This window comes from Macaca mulatta, chromosome 12 (genome assembly GCF_049350105.2).
Source record: "Macaca mulatta isolate MMU2019108-1 chromosome 12, T2T-MMU8v2.0, whole genome shotgun sequence".
In the NCBI taxonomy this organism is placed as follows: Eukaryota; Metazoa; Chordata; class Mammalia; order Primates; family Cercopithecidae; genus Macaca; species Macaca mulatta.
Genome location: NC_133417.1, coordinates 90892731 through 90913990, shown reverse-complemented (window position 1 = coordinate 90913990; position 21260 = coordinate 90892731). Strand labels below are relative to the sequence as shown.

Below are 21260 nucleotides of genomic sequence, written 5' to 3'. Positions count from 1 at the left end.
TCAGTAAATAGAAAGTTTTATTCCTCTTTAACCTCAAACATTCTCACTTCAGTAATCTTTATGTCCATTCGAGTACAAAAATTAAAAATCATGAAATTCCTTCAAAATTGTAACATGTGCTTTCTCTGCCCATCTTACTTTTCTTACCCCTCCTATAGCTTACTGGCAACGATGAGGGAGGATAATGAATTAAAAATAGGCAAGGAGCAAGAGTGTCCTTCCCAGTTAGTCTCATCAGTCAAGGGTCGGCAAACTTTCTGTAAAGCGCCAATCAGTTTTGCCAACATAGTCTTTATTGTAGTTACTCAACTCCAACATAGTAGTACAATAGATGAAAAATAGAAACCATAATTGTGTTCCAGTAAAATTTTTATTTACAAATGCAGGCAGGCCAATCTCTTTTCTAGATAATTAAAGAAAAAGGAATCCATTTTTATCATCCTGCTACTTGGTTTGGTATAGCAACAGATGAGAAGCTGCAATCTTTGGGGATGGGATGGGTAGGAATGTACATTTATTCTAAGCGTGTTTTCCTCACTCAGTGAATTTCAACATTTGCTGCATGTTAGAAATCTCTGGGACACTTTAAGAAAATCAGATTTTAAAATGCGATGCCCAGGCTACAAGGAGATAAGTTAAATCAGAAGGTGGCGATTTGATACCCAGTACTAATATTTTTTTAAAGATCCAACATGCTATCAAGAGTAGAAATAACTTTTTTAGCTGTAGCTTACTGAAAATAGTCAAACACCATAAACACATTAGCACCTCGAACATATAAATGTTACCAGAAGCACCTTGGCAGAAGTTCCTCAGCAGTATTTTTCCAGGTTTTGTATTATCTGATTCGTTCTTTTTTTTTTGGTGCCTGCATTGATTCTGCTCCACGAATTCATCTAGGCAACTTCATTAACTTATTTTTTGAATATTTATCTCAGCTTTTACCTGAAACATTTCTTTCACAACATGTGGAATATTTCTCCTAGGTTCACAGTCTACTGAAGGTGCTTTTGCAAACTTACTACTGAGAGCTATCTCACATAGTTGACTCCGTCTTGCTTCTGACCCCTAAGTCGTCCTTGGTCATTCTTGGGCATAGGCCAAGCTAACTTTGGGAGGAATTTAGTTTACAGTTTAACTTGAACACAACAATAACAACCCCTCCTTAAACTACTCTTCTCTTTGCTCAGAGACCCAAAACCACCCTTGTGAAACTAATGAAAAGTCACAAGAATAGGATTATGGAAGGGGCCTGAACTCTGCTAAGATGTAGGCATAGTGTCTATAATCCTTTACTGCTCAGGAGTTATGTGACCAGAGGTCACAAGATTTGTGACTTGACCAATTACTACTATAGATAACATCACTATTGTAGAACCTAAGAATGGTTTTTTGAGATACCTTTCAGACTGTTCCCACCTAGACTCATGACTCAACTGATCCTGTAGCCCCACCCAGAGGTGGACTCAGCATATGAGTACCATTTTCCACACCCCTATGATTTCATCCTCAGTCAGTAAAGATCACCCATTCCCTAGCTATGATATGAGTGCTAACTTCAGTTCTCTCATGTGGGCCAGCCTCACATCAATTAAACCACTTCTCTACTGCAATGCTGTAGTCTCAGTGGATTGATTTTTGTCTATGCAGTGGGCAGGAAGAACCCATCTGATGATTACATGACTAAAATAAGTAAAAGGCACTCTGCACTCATGCCTTGCTACAGCCAATACTTAATAGAGCCACAGGCTAAAATGTTCTGAAAGTTGTTACTCTTAATTAGCTCTGTGTGTGGGTGTGTATGTGTCGAGCATAGTTTTGTGTTGACCGGAGGGCAGTCATTCTTTGCTGATACAAAATTAACATTTTTTAAATCAGCATTTATCAGCATTTAATTTTTTAATTAAAATCAGCATTTAATGCTAATTTTTTATCAGCTTTATAATTTTTTTATCAGCATTTCTCAGGGTTTACCTATTTATTGTTGTTATTTTTAGGTGCAGATGTTTGCTGACACAGCCTCAGCCTCATGGGAGGGACTCAACAAAATGGAATTTGTGGTCTCTTCATTATAGGCAGAGGGTGAAGAAAAATGGGCAGCTTAATATCAGTCTAAGTTTGTTTAGATTATGTGGACTTCTAGATGGCTTGAGCAATTGGTTCTGGAGTATTTAATGTCATATAATTTACAGCAATGTCATATTCACAGAAGCACTGACAACACCCTAGCTCTTCGTTTCCGAAACCACGAGGTTTCTGGAACACAGGTTAAGATCAGGCTGAGCCCTGTTCTTAGTCATAGAGTGGTGTTTTCTCCTTTTTAATTTTTAAATGAAATAAATCTGTTTTTTCCTATTCAAGGCAATTATAAATTCAAGACATCAGACAGCTTCCAGGACTGAGCCTACCTAGATAAAGTGTGAGGAGGTTAGTGCTGCCCATAATTAAGTTCATTGTTTCCTTCATATATCCCAGCTGAATCACATGACTCTTACACATTTAAGAAAATTAATACTTTTTTTACTTTAGCATTATGTGACCCACACTTTATTATGTTTCACGAGACTCTTTCTGTAGTCTCAACTTTGTATATTGCCTTAAGCCATGAATACAAGTAAACACTGCAGAACGTGTGAGGCATTTGATGTAACTGAGTTTTAGAAGATACCTTATTTGATGTTCTGGATAATTATAGAATATCATGTTTCTTTTCAGCAGACTGTCATCTCATATTCACCCTGAATGAAGAATGAGTAAATTTAAGAATGTTCTTTTCCTATCAAATTGAAATGTTGCTTCTTTTCATTTTGCATATTTTTGCTTTTTGTGTTCTTTTGATTAGGTGAACTAATGTTTTTTTTTTAATCTTATGGTTTGCTTTTATTGCCAATAGTCAACATTTGGTTTTATTTATTATTTGTATACTTTTTATTATTTTCTAATGTTTAATGTCTGTATTTCTCTTTAGTAATTACTTTCATCAAATTTTCTTAGGTTCATTTGGTTGTCTTTTTAAAAACTATTTTCTTGAATTAAGTATGTAATTAATTTGTGTTCATTTTTTGTTTTTAGAAATGAAAATATTTAAAGCAGAATTTTCCTCTGCAGTGTTCTAGTTGTATCCCATGTTTTCATAACATTCTCTATAACTTCTGTTTTGTCCTTTCTTTGAACTTATGTAAGTGTATCACTTTAAAAATTATCTCATTTTTAGACAATCCAAAATTCCAATAAATCACAGTGTTGACACTATTCTGACTATAACATAACAAAGCTAGAATGTAGCAAAAGAAAACTAAAAACAAAAGTAGAGACACATAGAATCTCTCTTTCTATCTTCTATCTCTCTCAGATACACACACACAGACACACACATACACACAAAAATACTTACATTAACTCCAAACAAGGACTTAAAAGTATTAAATTAATAAAATGTTACAAATATTTCTTATGAATCAATTAATATTTTAAAAATCCTTTAAAAAGCAAAACCCACATATTTTAATGCAAAAGAAAAAAAGGAACTATATATCTTGTTCCCAATCAATGTTTTGTAAATGTTAGAATAATTGTAGTTGCATATATAAAAAACACCAATACCTCTTCTCTTAATTGTTAACAAGATAAAGAATGGATAATAGGAGTCAAAGAAATGTAGCACATTTTTTTTTTTTTTTTTTTTTTTTTTTGAGACGGAGTCTCGCTCTGTCACCCAGGCTGGAGGAAATGTAGCACATCTTAATAACTAATATTTGTTTACTAAAACAGAAAAAATTTTCAAAGGAACAAAGATACCTACGTGTAACTATTCAGGGATAAATTCAAGTGAAGAATATTTTCAGAAGTTGAGAAAAATACTATAACATAAAGGAAAGGAAATGAGTAATAAACTACAATTAGACTGAAGAAACCCACTCAAAAAATAATATTCAGAAATAATGTAGAAGGATGTATGTTTTTCTCAAGGGGATTTTATAGAGATATTAATTGAAAATAATATAAAATATTATAAAACAATGGATCTAGAAAACCAAGTGGGAATTAGAAATAAATATTTTAAGATATACTGGCAGTATTGAGCTATGTGAGTTAATTAGTTTTACAGTATAACTTAAAAATGATGAATTAACCTCCAGGCTGATTTAAGCTGATCCATTACACAAAGGAAAATATGAGGTAACCTCAGGTGCCTGTTTACCAAAGACTTTTAAAAAGCAATGTAATAAAGATCATCTTAGTCATTCTAAAGTAAGAATAAATGTCATAAAAAAGAGAAAGTGAGAAATTGAATTATGAAAAGAATTATGCTTTTATTTATGAAATTCTAATTTAGCTTGGAATTAATAATTCTTTTTATTCCTATAAATGAGAAAATGACATAATGCTTATGATGTCCAAGAGAAAACAAGGTAGCAATGCATTTAAAATTTTTATTATTTTATCCTCATGCTACAAGAAATTAGAAGTCTTTAAATAATACATCTTGTCTGGAAAAGCACTTATATTTTGGATAAACTTAGTGTTCTGGAAACCATGTAAAATGTCTAGGTACTTAATGTTTATAAAATCTTAGAGAAGTCAAATTTGTGTATATAACAATAATATACACAAATATATTTATACATCTATATCCATCTACTTACCTATCCCTGTGCCTTTATATCTGTATCTATGCCTTCAAAGAGACAAGATAGGATGTAAACATTTGAATAAAATTTGTAATGCATGGAAGCATTTATTTAAAATTGTTATATTTCAATAATAGGCAGAATTATTTTCAAAATATTAACTTGATAAAGGATTTCTTAATATTCTCACTGAATTCATCATGGTTCTCCAGAGAAAAGGAATCAACAGGTTATCTATCTATCTATCTATCTATCTATCTATCTATCTATCTATCATCTATCTATCAAGAGATAAAAATATATTTATTATCAGGAATTGGCTCACATGATTATGGAGGCCAAAAAGTTCCTTCATCTATTGTCTATAACCTGGAAGCCCAGAGAAACCAGTGGTATAATTCTAGTTCATGCTCAAAGGCTTGAGAATTAAGGAAGCCAATGGTGTATGTCCTAGTTCAAGTCTGTGGGCAGGAGAAGATGGATGCCCTTACTCAAATAGAGAAAGTGAATTAAACCTTCTTCCATCATTTTATTCTATTTTATGCCCTCAGCAGATTGACTGATGCTTGTTCACACTAATCAAGGCAATCTTTTTTACTCAAACTACTGATTCAAATGTTAATATCTTCTAAAATCACCCCCATGGATACACTCAGAAATGGTGTTTTGCTGGTTTGGCTCTGTGTTCACACCCAAATCTGATGTTATATTGTAATCCCCAAGTATTGAAGAAGGGCCTGGTGGAAATGATTGAGTCATGGGGACAGACTTCTTCCTTGTTGTGCTCATGATGGAGTTCTTATGAGATCTGATTGTTTGAAAGTATGTAGCACTTCTCCCTTTCTCTCTCTCTCTCTCTTTCTCTCCTGCTTCACCATGGTAAGATGTGCTTGCTTTCCCTTCACCCTCTGCCATGACTGTAGGTTTCCTAAGGCCTTCCAGACATAGTTCCTGTATAGCCTGTGGAACTGTGAGTCAATTAAACCACTTTTCTTCATCAATTACCTAATCTAAACTAGTTCTTTATGGCGGTGTTGGGATGGACAAATCCATCGGCTATCTGGGCATCCCTTAGTTCAGTCAAATTCATACATAATGTTAGCAATCACATTATCACATTCACCCATGGTGTTTTTTGTGTATTGTGTTTTAAAATTTAATTTTGGATGTCTCTAAAACCATATTTATAATTTTATTTAAAATATCAACAGTTTTCTAAATTCAAATGAAATTCAAATGAAAAATGCATAAATAAATGTTCGTTTTTTGATATTTATAAAAATACATTTTCAAAGCCCATAGCAATTGAAGGACAGTAAAACCATTGCACACACAAACAAACACACAGAGGAATGTCTGGCACACTTATATTAAATGAGTTTCAGTTCACGACACAGGAGCTTAAAATTTTAAATGCTATCTATGTTTTTACACTTCTCTCAGTCCTAATTGTCACAATTTTGAAAGTCAATATAAAATCTGTCATAATTGAGGGAGATAATGAGAAAAAAATATACACTCAAGAGACTTTTCTAAAATTCTGGAACTTAATTTGAAACAGTAAGAAAATATTCATGTAACTATATAGAAAAGGATATATGAACACTGCAATCATTTAATTTACTAAATAATTGACGCTTATAAATTTCTTATACTTGAGACTAAGGCAAAGTTTTAGGTATGATCGAACTAGTCTGATGTTCAAAACTCATTTTCTAATAATTTTTTCCTTCGAATAAACAATTAGGGTCATCTAGTCTTTGCTATAGCCTAAGATTATTTTTAGATATGTTTTGACATTTTCAAATTCACAGGCTCCAAATGCCTTAAGTAATGAATCCATTATACCATTTTTTTCATTTATTTAGAACCAGTCTTATATCTAAGTCAATTGAAAGTCAATTTCTTAAATGATTTGAGAAGTGTCAGAAATGTCTACCTGTCAAAAGAGTAATTTTTCCACCATTTCTACAATACTTAAATATTTCAAATTAGAGAATAATTTAAATGACACGTAATTATTCCTGGAAATGTAGTAAATTTTGACATCACTAGTTCAAGTAGAAAAGAAAAATAGAAAATATTTTTAAAAATTTAAAACAATTTTACTTAGAATTATACCTAAATGTATTAGAAGTATATATTTATATTAGTCCATTCTCACACTGCTATAAAGAACTACCTAAGACTGGGTAATTTATAAAGAAAGGAGATTTCATTCACTCACAGTTCCACAGTCTGTACAGGAAACATGAGTGGGGAGACCTCAGGAAATTTACAATCATGGCAGAAGGGCAAAGGAGAAGCAGGCACATCTTCACCTGGGGGGAGGAGAGAAAGAGAACGTGAAGGGGGAAATGCTACACACGTTTAAACCAAAAGATCGCATGCGAACTCACTCATAATCACAAGAACAGAAAGGGAGAAATCCACCTCCATAATCCAATCACCTCCCACCAGAACCCTCCTCCAACTTTGGGAATTACAATTTGGGATGAGATTTGAATGGGGACCCAGAGCCAAACCACATCATTTTGCCCCTGGCCCCTCTCAAATTTTATGTCCTTCTCATATTTGAAAACACAATCATGCTTTTCCAATAGTCCCCCAAATTCTTAACTCATTCCAGCATTAACTCAAAAGTCCAAGTCCAAAGTCTCATCTGAGACAAGGTAAGTCCTTTCCACCAATGAGACTGTAAAATCGAAAACAAGCTAGTTACTTCCAAGATAAAATGGGGATGTAGGCATTGGGTAAATACTTCCATTTCAAATGGGAGAAATTGACTGTACAGCTCCACTAGGCAGTACTCTATTGGGGACTCTGTGAGGGGGTTCCAACTTCACATTTTCCCTTTGCACTTCCACAGTAGAGGTTCCCCATGAAGGCTTCACCCCTGGAGCAGACTTCTGCCTAGACACCCAGGTATTTCCATACATCCTCTGCAATCTGGGTGGAGGCTCCCAAGTCTCAATTCTTGCTCTCTGCACACCCACATACTTAAAACCACATGGAAACTACCAAGTCTTCTTATGACTTGCAGCCTCTGGAGCAGTAGCCTGAGACATATCTGAGGTCTTTTTACCCATGGCTGGAGCTGGAGCAGCTGGGATGCAGGATGCCAAGTCCCAAGGCTGTGCGGAGCAGCGAGACCCTGGACCTGGCCCACAAAAACAGTTTTCCCCCATGCCCTCCAGGCCCATGATGGGAGAGGCTGCCATGAGGTCTCTGAAATGACTTTGAGGCATTTTCCCCTATAGTCTTGGCTATTAATAAGTGGCTTTTCTTTATTTATGTAAAATTTCTGCAGTCTTAAATTTCTCACCAGAAAAAATGGGTTTTTCTTTTCTACCACATGGTTGGCCTGCAAATTTACCAAACTTTTATGCTCTGTTTCCCTTTTAAATATAAATTTCAATTTCAGACCATTTATTTATGAAGTCGTAACAGCCTACACTGTTAGAAGCAGTGAGGCTGCATCTTGAGTGCTTTCCTGCTTGGAAATTTTTCCACTACCAGATACCCTAAGTCATCTCTCTGAAGTTCAAAGTTCCACAAATCTCTAGAGCCATGGCACAATGCCACCAGTCTCTTTGCTAAAGCACAGCAAGAGTGACTTTTACTCCAGTTTTTAATAGGTTCCTCATCTCCATCTGAGACCAGTCTGGACTTCACTGACCATATCACTATCAGCATTTTGGTTACAACTATCTTATAAGTATCTAGGAAGTTTCAAACTATTGCCAATCTTCCTGTCTTCTCCTGAGCCCTCCAAACTGTTCCAACCTCTGCCCATTATCCAATTCTAAGCCTGCTTTCACATTTTTAGGTGTCCTTATAGCAATGCCCCATTCTTCTGGTACCAATTATCTCTATTAGTTCATTCTCACATTGCTTTTAAGAACTAACTGAGACTGTATAATTTATAAATAAAAAAGGTTTAATTGACTTATCTTTTGTTCCACAGGCTGTACAGGAAGCGTGGCTAGGGGAGGCCTCTGGAAATATACAACTGTGGCAGGAGGTGAAGGGGAAGCCATCATGTCCTACATGACTGAAGCAAGGGGAAAAGAGAGCAAATGTAGAAGTGCTACATACTTTTAAACAAACAGATCTCGTGAGAAATCACTCACTATCACAACAGCAAGAGGGAAACTCACCCCTATGATGTAATCACCCCCTACCAAGTTTCTCCCCCAACATTGGGAATTACAATTCCATATGAGAGGTGAGTGGAGACACAGAGCCAAATCATAGATTATTTTAAAAATAATTGAAATTTAGGGTTGGTTAACTTGAAACATAAATAATTTCTGAAATTACCTATTGAACTCTTCTTTGATGTTTTTGTTGGATCTAGGAAAAGGAAAATAAGTTTACAAGTTGGAGGTACTGATATTTTTATGAAACTTGAATTTCTAAACATTTCAAGATATAAAAAATTATATATGCTTAATATTTTTAAAAAGGTGAGAAATTTGTAAATGATGTATCCCTTTTAGAAGTGTTAGCCCGGATGAGACTGGGGGGATTCACAATATCTACAGGATACAAATTATTCATTGTCATTTGTACCCTTCAAAACTATGATGATTTTTATGTGTCAATTTGACTGCTCTACGGAATGTGTATATAAACATTATCTCTGGATGTGCCTGACAACATGTGCCCAGATGAAATTAGCATTTTAATTGGTGGGCTCAATGATAGACTGCCATCTCCAATGTGCATGGGAAATCAATCATCCAATCTATTAAGGGTTTGAACAGAACCAAAATGTAGAAGAAGGAAGAACTAACTCCTTTTTGCTTCCTGCCTGCATAGTTTAGCTGGAATATCACTCTTCTGCCTTTGCACTGGGTTTTACACTATTAGTTCCCTCAGTTCTCAGTCCTTAGAACTTGGACTGAAATTACACCACTGGCTTTCCTGGGTCTCCAGCTTGCATGCAGGCAGTATATTGTGGGATTTCTCAGCCTCCACAATACTGTGAGCCATTTCCTCATAATAAATCTCATACACACACACACACACACACACACACACACACACACACACACACACACGTTCTGTTGGTTCTGTTTCTCTGGACGATCTTGACTAATACAAGACCATGGAGTAGAAATGAAAGCTTCCAAATTTATTTTATGAAGCCATCTATTATTCATATAAAAGCTTCAAAAAAACAGTTTAATTTAGGAACATAATTGATTAAAAAAACATATTTGTGAATTTAATTGGTTAGCATATCACATGTTGATATACCAAAACAAGTGGGGTTTATACCAGGAATGCAAGGATGATTCCATGTTCATACCTTATTAGTATAATTTGCTTTGATATCAGTAATCTGCCTGCTCATTTTCCCTATAGTTTCTCCCACCACACTGACCTATCTCCTGCAACTCTCCACGCTGGGGTGGTAGAGAGAGAATGTGTAGGACTATATAAGTAGTTTTCCTGGTGAAGGCCTGAAAATGTGTCATAACACTTCTGCCTATATTTGTTAGTCAGAACTTAATCACATGGAATACCTAACTCCAAGGTGGTGTGTGTGTGCGCGTGCATACGCACACACACATGCACTGTGCCTAAGAGATGTGTTCTGTATATTCAAGATGAAAACCAAAAAATTTGTAGACACCTAGTAAATCAGGCCATGTTCTGCAGATAACTTTTGAAATACACAAATAATAAACTACTTATTTAAAAATTCCAGTACTATTAGAAAACACCTTTGAAGAACAAATCCAGTTTACAAGAGCCTCAAAAATAAAAATAATTTAACTAGAAATGTTTTAAGTCTATGTAAAAAATTAAGGAATAGCTAAGAAGACCTGAATAATTATACTCACAGTGTGATCTTGAGACAATATAGTATCAGAAAGATACTCTTTATCCCTATTTTAATCTATACTTTTAACATATATAACATATATCTAATAATATGTCAGTGTGAACTTTGCAGTTAGCAAAGTTGATTCCAAAATTTACATTAAAATAAATAATAAATATTCTTAAGGAATTTTATAGAAATAAAATAAAATAGGGAAATACTGTTTCTATTATTAAAACTAATTTAAAGTTTGCTATAATAAAAATAGATTTATCCAGTAATTTCACTCTTAGAAATTTATCATACAGATAAGCACAAAACATAGAACATTTGTAGCCAGTACTATAATGGAACTGATTCATCAAATTGTATGCCCACTCTTTTGGAATAGATGACCACTGTAGCCACCTATTATGAATGTACTGTGATAAGCACTTGCTGATATCCGTTCTGTAAACTACATTTATTACAACAATGTTTAGTATACCAAAAAGTCAGAAAAAAACCCACAAAATACCAAAGGATTCTGGACCAAATAAAAACTGATATAATACACAGCCATAAAAAGAATTAGGTAGTGTGGTATAATCCCCAGGACAAATTGTTAATTTTTTCCAGGTGAAAATAAATGAGTACATTATGCTAACATTTTTTGTATAAATATTTTAATTTTGGTATAATTATAGATAAAAAATAATTACAAAGATAGTACAGAGGGAGGTCCCCTGTACTCTTCACTGAATTTTCCATAACAGTTATATCTTACATAACTATAGTATAATAATATCAAAACCAGGAACTTAACATTGGTACACTGTATATATATAGTTCTATACCATTCATTCACATAGGTAGACTTATGTAACCACTACAGTCATGTAGAGACAAAAATTACTCTAAATCACCTAAAAGATCTCCATCATGCTACATCTTTACAGTCACACCCCTACCCACCATACCTAACCCCTGAAAACAAATCAAATATTTTCTAATTCTATAATATTGACATTTCATGAGCGATTTATGAATGAAATCATACTGTATGTGACTTTCTGAGATTAGCTTTTTTGTTGTTTTTAAACTCAGCAGACATGCTGGAGATATATCCAAAGTGCTGAGTATATCAATAGTTTCTTCTTTGTATTATTGAGTAGTATTTTACAGTATGAATGTACTGCAGTTTGTTTAACTATCATTCGTTAAGGGATATTTTGGCTGTTTCCAGTGTTAGGCTCTAATTTCCGAGGAAAAGTTCCCCCAAAACTGCTATAAGAAATCATGGGAACATTTAGGGCATAGATCTGCATTTCTCTGCCATGAATGCCCAAGGAGTAGTACGCATGGTAAGTGTGTGTTTAGTTTTTTTAAAAGAAATTGCTGAAGTAGTTTTCTATAGAGACTGTACCATTTTACATTTCTGCTAGCAATGTGTGAGAGACCCAGATTCTCTGCATCCTTTGGTTATTACTATTTTTATAGTTACTATTATTCAATAACATAAATTTACTAAATATATTTAAATTAAATCACTATATTTATAATATTTAAACATCACTTTTATTTTAGCCATGCTAGTAAGTATGTAGTGATATTTCATCCTGGTCTTAATGGCTAGCAATGTTGAACATCTTTTCCTATGCTTGTTTTCAATCCACATATTCACTTCTGTGAAATGTCTTTTTATATCCTTTACACATTTTAGAATTAAATAGTTTGGTTTCACAGTTGAGTTTTGATAATTATTTGTATATTCTTATATGAATTCTTTGTTAGATATATAGTTTTAAAAATATTTGCTCCAAATCTGTAGTTTGTCTTTTAACAGGGTTTTTCATGGAACAAAAGTTTTAATATAAATGAAGTTCAATTTAGCAATATTTTTAAAGAATTGTACTTTGATATCATTTTAAAGGATTCTTCACCAAGCCCTATGTCTCAAATATTTTTTCTTATGTTATCTTATAAAGTTGTTTTAGTTTTGTTTTACATTGAAGACTATGATCTATTTTGAGTTGATATTTGCACAAAGTGTGAAACCTAAATCAAAATTTGGGGGTTTTTTGTTTGGTTTTGTTGTTGTTGTCTATGGCTATTCAGTTGCTCCAGCACCATTTGTTAAAAACATTATCCTTGATCCTGTTACCAAAAAACTAGGGGTTTGGTCTAGATCCTGTTGCCTACCAGACAGAAGCCTAATCACAAGACAACATTGCAGCAGAGAAGGTGACAAATCAGTCTCAAATCCATCTCCCTGACTGAGTAAAATTGGGGGTTATTATATAGTACGGAAGAAATGTAACCGTGTATGGGAAAACAGAAATTAGAGAGTTAAGGAGAAGAGTTGGTCAACAGGAAGCAGGTGGTTGGTTAGGCAATCATGATAGTTGAGAGATCTGGCATCTCATGGTACAGATGCAGTGACCTGGAAAGAAATGTATTAGTTTAAGTTCCTTGATACTCCCAGATGGGAGGCCTGATGGTTGATTTTCCTGACAAAAGAACTCAGCTAAGATAAATTTAACTTTTTCAATCTTTTAGACTGGAAGGGTCTATTTATATGTTTATTCATAAGAAACGATAAATATCAGTCCTGTGGGACAATTGAGCCAGTTTCAATCTTTTAAATTGATTTTGCACCTTTGTCACAAATCTGTTGGTTGTACTTTTGTGGCACTATTTCTGAGAGTTCCCTATTCTATTCAATTGACTGTTTCTATCCCTCTGCCAATACCTTAGAGTCTTGATTACTGTGGTGATGATAAGACTTAAAATCAGGTAAAACGGTTCCTCCTACTTTTTTCCCCCAGAATTTGTTTTAACTATTTTAGTTCCTTAGCTTTTCAATATCAAATATATGTTATTTTGGAGAAAACTGACATCCTTGCTATGCTGAATCTTCCAATCCATGAATATAGAATATTTCTCCACTTATTTAGAATTTATTTGATTTTTTTCCAACAGTTTTATAGTATTCAGCATTCAAGCCTTGTAATTGTTTTGTTAGATTAAAACCCTTGCATTTCGTTACTTATGAATGACTATACATAAAACTCGATTTTTAATTTCTGTTTTCATGTATTCATTGCTAGTATATAGAAATATAATTTCATGTGTTATGTATAGCCACCTTGCTGAACCCTCTTACTAATTTTACATTCCTTGTGATTTTCTTTGTGGAACATCATGTCATCTTAAAATTGAAGCAGTTTTAATTAATTCTCTCCAAGCAGTAATTTTTTTAACTCTCATTTTATTGTCCTACTATGCTTGCTAGAAATGTCAGTACTGTGTGGACTAGTAGTAGTGAGGATTGACATTCTTATATTATTTCTAAGCTTAGGGGGTAAGCATTCAATATTTCACCTTTTAATATAATTTAGACTATAGGTTTTATAGATTCTCTTTCTCAAATCGACAAACTTTTCTTCCATTTCTAGTCTCTGAATTTTTTTTATGAATGAAAGTGAATCATGCCAAAACCTTTTCCTATGTGATTGATATGACCATGTGGCTTCCTTTTTAGCTTGTTAATATAGTGGATTACATTGATTGATTTTTGAACATTGAATCAGTCTTGCATATCTGGAAATAAATATTCTTGGTTGATAATGTACAGTTATTTTTCCACATTGCTGACTTCTATAAAATTTGTCAAGAATTTTTGCAACTGTATACATGAGGGACATTGGTCTGTAATTTCCTTTTTGTGTGTGTGCTGACTTAGTCTGGTTTTAGTATCAGTGTCAATACGAGGTACATAGGATAAATCGTGAAACATTCCCTCCATCCCTATTTTCTGAAAAGATTGTGTAGAATTAATGTTAATTCTTCTACAAACAATTGGTAGAATTAATTGTCCATTGAAACCATCTGGCGCAGGAGATTTACTTTCTGAGAGTTTAAATAACAATTTAATATCCTTAGTAGTTATATAGCCACTAAAAATTTTATTTTGGATACATTTTATTTTGGATAAATTTTATATTGGATGAGTTATGGTAGTTTAGACTTTTTGAAGAATTTGTCTATTTTATGTAAAGTGATCAATTTCTGTGTGTAGAATTTTCTTTTTATCCTTATACTGATAATATTCCCTTATTATATTTTTACTATCAACAGGGACCATGGTGATATCCCTTGCTTTGTTCCTGACATTACCAATATGTGTCTTCTTTCTGTTTTCTTTGTCAGTCTTCATAGAAATTTGTCAATTTTATTAATCTTTTCAAAGAACAAGCTTCATTTTTATTATTGTGCTTTTTTTTCTGTTTTACATTTTATTGGTATCTACTCTTATTGTTATTCTTTACCTTCTTTTGCTTGCCTTGGGTTTATTTTTCTATTCTATTTCCAGATTCTTGAAGTGGGCACTTTGATAACTAACTCACTCAAGACATTTCCTATTTACTAATTTAATTATTTACTACTACAATTTCCCTCCAGCAAGCATCACTATAACTTCTACCCACAAATTTTGATGTATTTTATTTTCATGTTCATTTTATTCAGTGCATTTTAAATTATCCATTAAGAGTTGTTCTTTGACAATGCATTGCTAAGAAATTAGTCGTTTAGTTTCCAAATGTTCGAAAATTTTTCTGTTATCTTTCTGCTATTGATTTCTGTATCAGTATCATTTGATCCCATTATAGTCAGAGAACATATTCTATATGATTTTAAATTTGCTTGGTTTGTTTTATGACCCACAATATAGCCTATCTTGGTATATGGCTTATGCTAGGTTGGGGGGAAGTGCATATTCTATTTTTGGGGGCATAAATGTTGATTATACCCTGTTGCTTCAGTGTTGAGTTTTTCTATATCCTTGCTGATTTTCTGCGTTCTTTCACCTGTTGAGAAAGGGTTTTGAAGTAAACTCTCCAATTATAACTGTGCATTTGTCTATTTATCCTTTCAGTTCTACCAGATTTCAATTCCCATATTTTGCAGCTCTGTTATTTGTTACATACACAATTAGGATTTTCACATCTTTGTGTTAGATTGGCCTTAATTTTGTATCTTGAAACTTTGCTGAATTCATTTACCAGTTCTAGGAGCTTTCTGGATGAGTTTTTAGCATTTTCTAGGTCCTGATCATATCATCAGCAAACAGCAACAGTTTGACTTCCCTTTTACTGATTTGAATGCCCTTTATTCTTTCTCTTGTATGATTGCTTTGGCTAGGACTTCCAGTGCTATGTTGAACAGAGGTGCTGAAAGTGGGCATCCCTGTCTTGTTCTAGTTCTCAGGGAGAATACTTTCAACTTTTCCTTGTTCAGTAAAATGTTGGCTGTGGGTTTGTCGTAGATGGCTTTTATTACTTTAAGGTATGTCCCTTATATGCTGATTTTGCTGAGGGCTTTAATCATAAAGGGATGCTAGATTTTGTCAAATGCTCTTTCTGCATCTATTGAGATAATTATGAGATCTTTTTAATTTTAATTCTGTTTACATGGTGTATGACATTTTTTGACTTGCATGTGTTAAACCATTCTGGTCTCCCTTGTATAAAACCCACTTGATTATGGTAGATTATCCTTCTGATATGCTGTTGGATTCTGTTGACAAGTATTTTGTTGAGGATGTTTGCATCTATGTTCATCAGTGATATTGGTCTGTACATTTCTTTTTTTGTTATATCTTACCCTGGTTTTGGTATTAGGGGGATACTAGCTTTACACAATGAGTTGGGGAGGATTCTATCTTTCTCTATCTTTTGGAATAGTGTCAATAGTATTAGTTCCAACTCTTCTTTGAATGTCTGATATAATTCAGCTGTGAATCCATCTGGTCCTGAAATTTTCTTTGTTGGCTTTTTTTTTTTTTTTTTTTTTTTTTTTTTTTTTTTTTACTACCGTTTCCATCTCCCTGCTTGTTATTGGCCTGTTTAGAGTTTCTGTATCTTTCTGGCCACCAAAATAGCATGACACTGCTATAAAAATTGGCACATAGACCAACGAAACAGAATAGAGAAACCTAGAAATAAAACCAAATACTTAGAGTCAACTGATCTTCAACAAAGCAAATAAAAACATAAAGTGGGTAAAGGACGCCTTACTCAACAAATGGTGCTAGAGTAATTGGCAAGGAACATGTAGAAGAATTAAACTGGATCTTCATCTCCCACCTTATACAAAAATCAACTAAAGATGGATCAAATACTTAAATCTAAGACCTGAAACTATAAAAAGTTTAGAAGATAACATCAGAAAAGCCCTTCTAGATATTGGTTTAAGGAAAGACTTCATGACCAAGAACCCAAAAGCAAATGTAACAAAAACAAAGATAAATAGATGAGACTTAATTAAACTAAAAAACTTTTACACAGAAAAATAAATAATAACCAGAGTTATCAGACAACACACAGAGTGAGAGAAAATCTTCACAATCTGTACATCCAACAAAGGACTAACATCCAGAATCTACAAAGAACTCAAACAAATCATCAGGAAAAAATTAAACAATTCCACCAAAAAGCGGGCTAAAGACATGAATAGACAATTCTCAAAAGAAGATATAGAAATGGCCAACAAGTATTTGGAAAAATGCTCAACGTCACTAATTATCAGGGAAATGCAAATCAAAACCACAATGAGATACCACCCTACTCCTGCAAGAACGGCCATGTTCAAAAAATAAAAAAAAAAAAATAGATATTGGCATGAATGTGGTAAAAAGGGAACAGTTTTACATTGTTGGTGGGAATGTAAACTAGTACAACTGCTGAGGAAAACAGTGTGGAGATTCCTTAGAGAATTAAAAGTAGATCTACCATTTGATCCAGCACTCCCACTACTAGGTATCCACTCAGAAGAAAAGAAGTCATTATATGAAAAGGATACTTGCATATGCATGTTTATAGCAGCACAATTCACAACTGCAAAAATATGGAACCAGCCCAAATGCCCATCAATTAATCAATGAGTGAATAACAAAATGTGATATATATATATATCATATATATCCATATATATCCCTATATATCCATATATATCCCCATATTCAAATATATCCATATATATTCATATATATCCATATATATCCCTATATATAGATTAATATATATCCCTATATATGGAAATATATATAGGGATACACACACACACACACACACACACACACACACATATACACACACACCAATCAGTCATAAAAAAGAATGAAAATGGCATTTGCAGCAACCTGGATGGAACTGGAGACTATTACTATAACTGAAGTAACTCAGTAATGAAAAGCCAAACATCATATGTTCTCACTCATAAATGAGAGCTATGTCATGAGGACACAAAAGTATAAGAATGATACATTGGGCTTTGGGGACTTGGAGGAAACTGTGGCAGGAGATGAGGGATAAATGACAACACTTTGGGTACAGTGTACACTTGCTCCCTAAAAACCTATTGAAATAAAAAAATAATTTTTAAAAATCTTATTTTATGAGATATCTTCTGAGATCACTCTGGTAAGTGAATAAGGATAATACCTTGTTACTGTCTATGAGAATAAAAAAGTCCTAACTCTCAATGGTTTTTCTTTGATACTACATTAGAGGGCCAGGATAATGGATATGTCTTGGTACAGCTGGGCAAGAGTTGAAGTCTAGACTCTCCCCTCAACATTTGCTGGTAGGGATGAAAATGAGGCCATAATTTTTCTGCACTGTTTAGCAGGAATACAGTGATTATCTAAAAGTTTTCTATCTTTCTAAATTGCTCCATTCCAGGTTCTCTAACTTGAGAGAGTATGCTTTTCCTGGGGACATTTTTGTCTGCTGCTTTTTTTTTTTTTTTTTTTTTTTCCTGGTTTCTTCAGTACCCAGCCTAGAGTATATGAGGCAAAAAGAAACCCCAGTAAAATTCCCTTCATGTCATTGCTTGTGTCCCAAGTTACTGTATAGTCTGCCTTCTTTTCTCTATTTTTGCAAATATTCTTATATTTATGTTATATATAATGCCCGGGGGGGGTTATTGTACTTAATGAAAGGAACAGAAAAAAAATGCCTCGCTCTATCTTCCCAGAAGTGCAAGTCCTGCCATTTGCTTTTTAAAAATAATTTTTACATATACAATGCGCTTACATACATCCATATAAAGTCATAACAGATTTCCTTTTGTTATAACTCTATATTTATATAAATATAAAAATATGAAAAACTTTATATTTGCATAGGTTATCACTGAAAGAGTATACATGAAACTTATAGCAGAAATTATTGCTGAAGAAATGTGTTACAAAATACTGTGTACTATTTAAAACATTACTCACACTTTAAATTTAGCCTTTCAGTTAGAACCTCCTTCTTCCAGTAATCCGCCAAAGTGATGAACACAAAGGGAAAGAAGAGGAGAAGCACCCAATATATGTTCTGTAGGCTTTTTAGAAAACATGGAGGTGCTCCTATGGCCATATACATGTGAATCTTTAAGAATGGTGATACTGCAGACATCAAAGGAATGCATACTGTTCAGAAAGGAATGCCCCACAAATGTTACCATGGAAAAACTGGAATATTCTCTCTACAACGTACCCAGCATACTGTTGGCATTGTTATAAACAAACAAGTTAAGAGCAAGATTCTTGCCAAGATAATTAGTGTGCATATTGAGCATATTAAGCGTTCTAACAGCCGAGATAACTTTTTGAAATGCAGGAAGGAAAATGATCAGAAAAAGAAGGAAGCAAAAGAGAAACACATGTGAGTTCAACCGAAGTGCCAGCCTGCTCCACGCAAATAAGTATACTTTCTGAGACCCCGTGCGAAGCCGAGCTGCTGGAAGCTATTTCCTATGAATTCATGGCATAATAGGTGTAAATAAAAATAGAAGACCTCTTGACTACAAACAAACAAACTGAAAAATATGTATGTCTAGACAAAACACTTTAAAAGCCCTTTACAAGGGAATATCCAAATGGGCAATAAACGTAAGAAAAGGTGATCAACTTTATTATTTATCAGGCAAGTGCAGATTCAAATCACATTACAATTCTGCTGCATACTCACAATTGCTCAAATGAAAAAAAGAGAAAAGGAAAAAAAGACATATGGAGCAACTAAAAATCCACACATGGCTGGTTGTACAGTAATTTATTCTATCATTTGGCAGTGTTTACTAGAGGAGAGCATATCCATAACCAGCCTTTTAACTTCTAAGTATATTCCTAACAGAAATGCACATACATGTTCAAATGATATGCACAAGAATGAAAGTAAGAGCCTTAGTCATAATGGTAGAATACTGGCAACTACCATAGGTAAAATGTAGGAATAAATTTTCAACTGCTTATCAATTAGAATACTGTAGAACAATGAAAGTGAATGAATTACAACTACAAACATTATGAATGTATCTCACAACATATGGTTGAATTAATAAAATTCAATCTTTATTTGTATGGTTCTCAGGATAAAAGGTTTTTGAAAATCTAATATAATATATGGCATTAAAAGGAGAATAGTGGTTACCCTTTAGGCACAATGAATAAAAGGGTGCATGTGTTCTGCTTTTTGATCTAGGTGCTGGTTGCATGGGGGAATTTAAATTGTAAGAAGTCATCAAACCATACACGTACGATTTCTCAACTTTTCTATATATTATACTTCAAAAAATTCAAAAAGGAATGAAAATTTGCTTATAATTAAACTATGAAAATGTAAATGCAGTGAAGTTATTGGAACACTTCTTTTTTATACGTACTTATAAACAAAAAGAATTTTCTGTTTTTAATTATCATTTTGTAAAAAATAAAGTGAAGATTATTTTCTCTTCTCTCTGTTTTCCATGTTTTAAAGCATTTCAATTAAACGTCATTGGGCAGGGGGTATATGGGCAAGGAGTATGTGAAGATGCATTTGGCACAAATAAAATCTCAATAAATTATAAATATTCAATGTTTTAATTTAGACCACGTTTTACAACCATAATACAATTAAGTTAGAAATTAAAAGTTCCAATGAGTCAAATGTTAAGAGTATGCAAAAATTTATAAAACTTATACAAAACAAATAAAATAAACATTAAATTACTGACATTTAAGAAAATTAAATCAATCTTAATTAAATTAAGAAAATTAAATTACTAATATTAAGGAAAATTAAATTAAATCAACTAACATTAAAAAAAATTTAAAAATGTGTACAAGAAAAGGAAGATCAATAATGTCTCAGACCTAAAAATCTGGAAATCAGACTTTGGCTCCCCCTTTCTGTCACACCTATGTACCTAATCTAGCAAAAATTTTGCTAGACCAGGGTTTCTCAACCACAACACCATTGAAATTTTGGGCTGGATAATTCTTTGTATTTGTGCTTTGTAGGATGGTTAACATCACTCCAGGCATCTACCATCTAGATGCCAGTTGTACCATCTCTGTCTCCGGTTGTGACAATCAAAAAGGTATCCACATATTGTCAGATGTTCTCTAGGCACAAAATAAACCAATTTGGAATGACTGCATTAGACCCTACCTCTTTATTTTGAATCCTTCCATTTGTTTTCCATTCCACTCCTAACTCCCTGTTCAAAGTCAGTATCTTCTCTTGTATGGACTGTTTTCTTGTATGCAATTTCTTGTATGTAATTTCTCTTTGTTTTCAATCATGGCTCTTTACGATTAATTCTTCACACAGAAACCATATAAATATATTTTGTCACTTTTTAATGGCTTCACTGGGGACTTAAAATAAATGTTAAACTTTTCACCTGTGGCTATGAGGCCTGAATTACTTGGCATCTCTTCATCTTTCTGGACTTATGTTCTGTCTTTCTTACCCAATCCCATGACATTTTCGACA

General features: G+C 33.4%; 1 long non-coding RNA gene across 1 annotated transcript in view; it reads left to right on the top strand.

The window, feature by feature from the left end:
• Positions 1 to 8602: 8602 nt before the first annotated feature.
• LOC114671371 (uncharacterized) overlaps positions 8603 to 21260 on the top strand; it is a 67659-nt gene continuing 55001 nt past the window's right edge. Inside the window, exon 1 of the long non-coding RNA XR_003721342.2 lies at positions 8603 to 8859. This is a non-coding gene — a long non-coding RNA (uncharacterized LOC114671371). The remainder of the gene's footprint in view (positions 8860 to 21260) is intronic.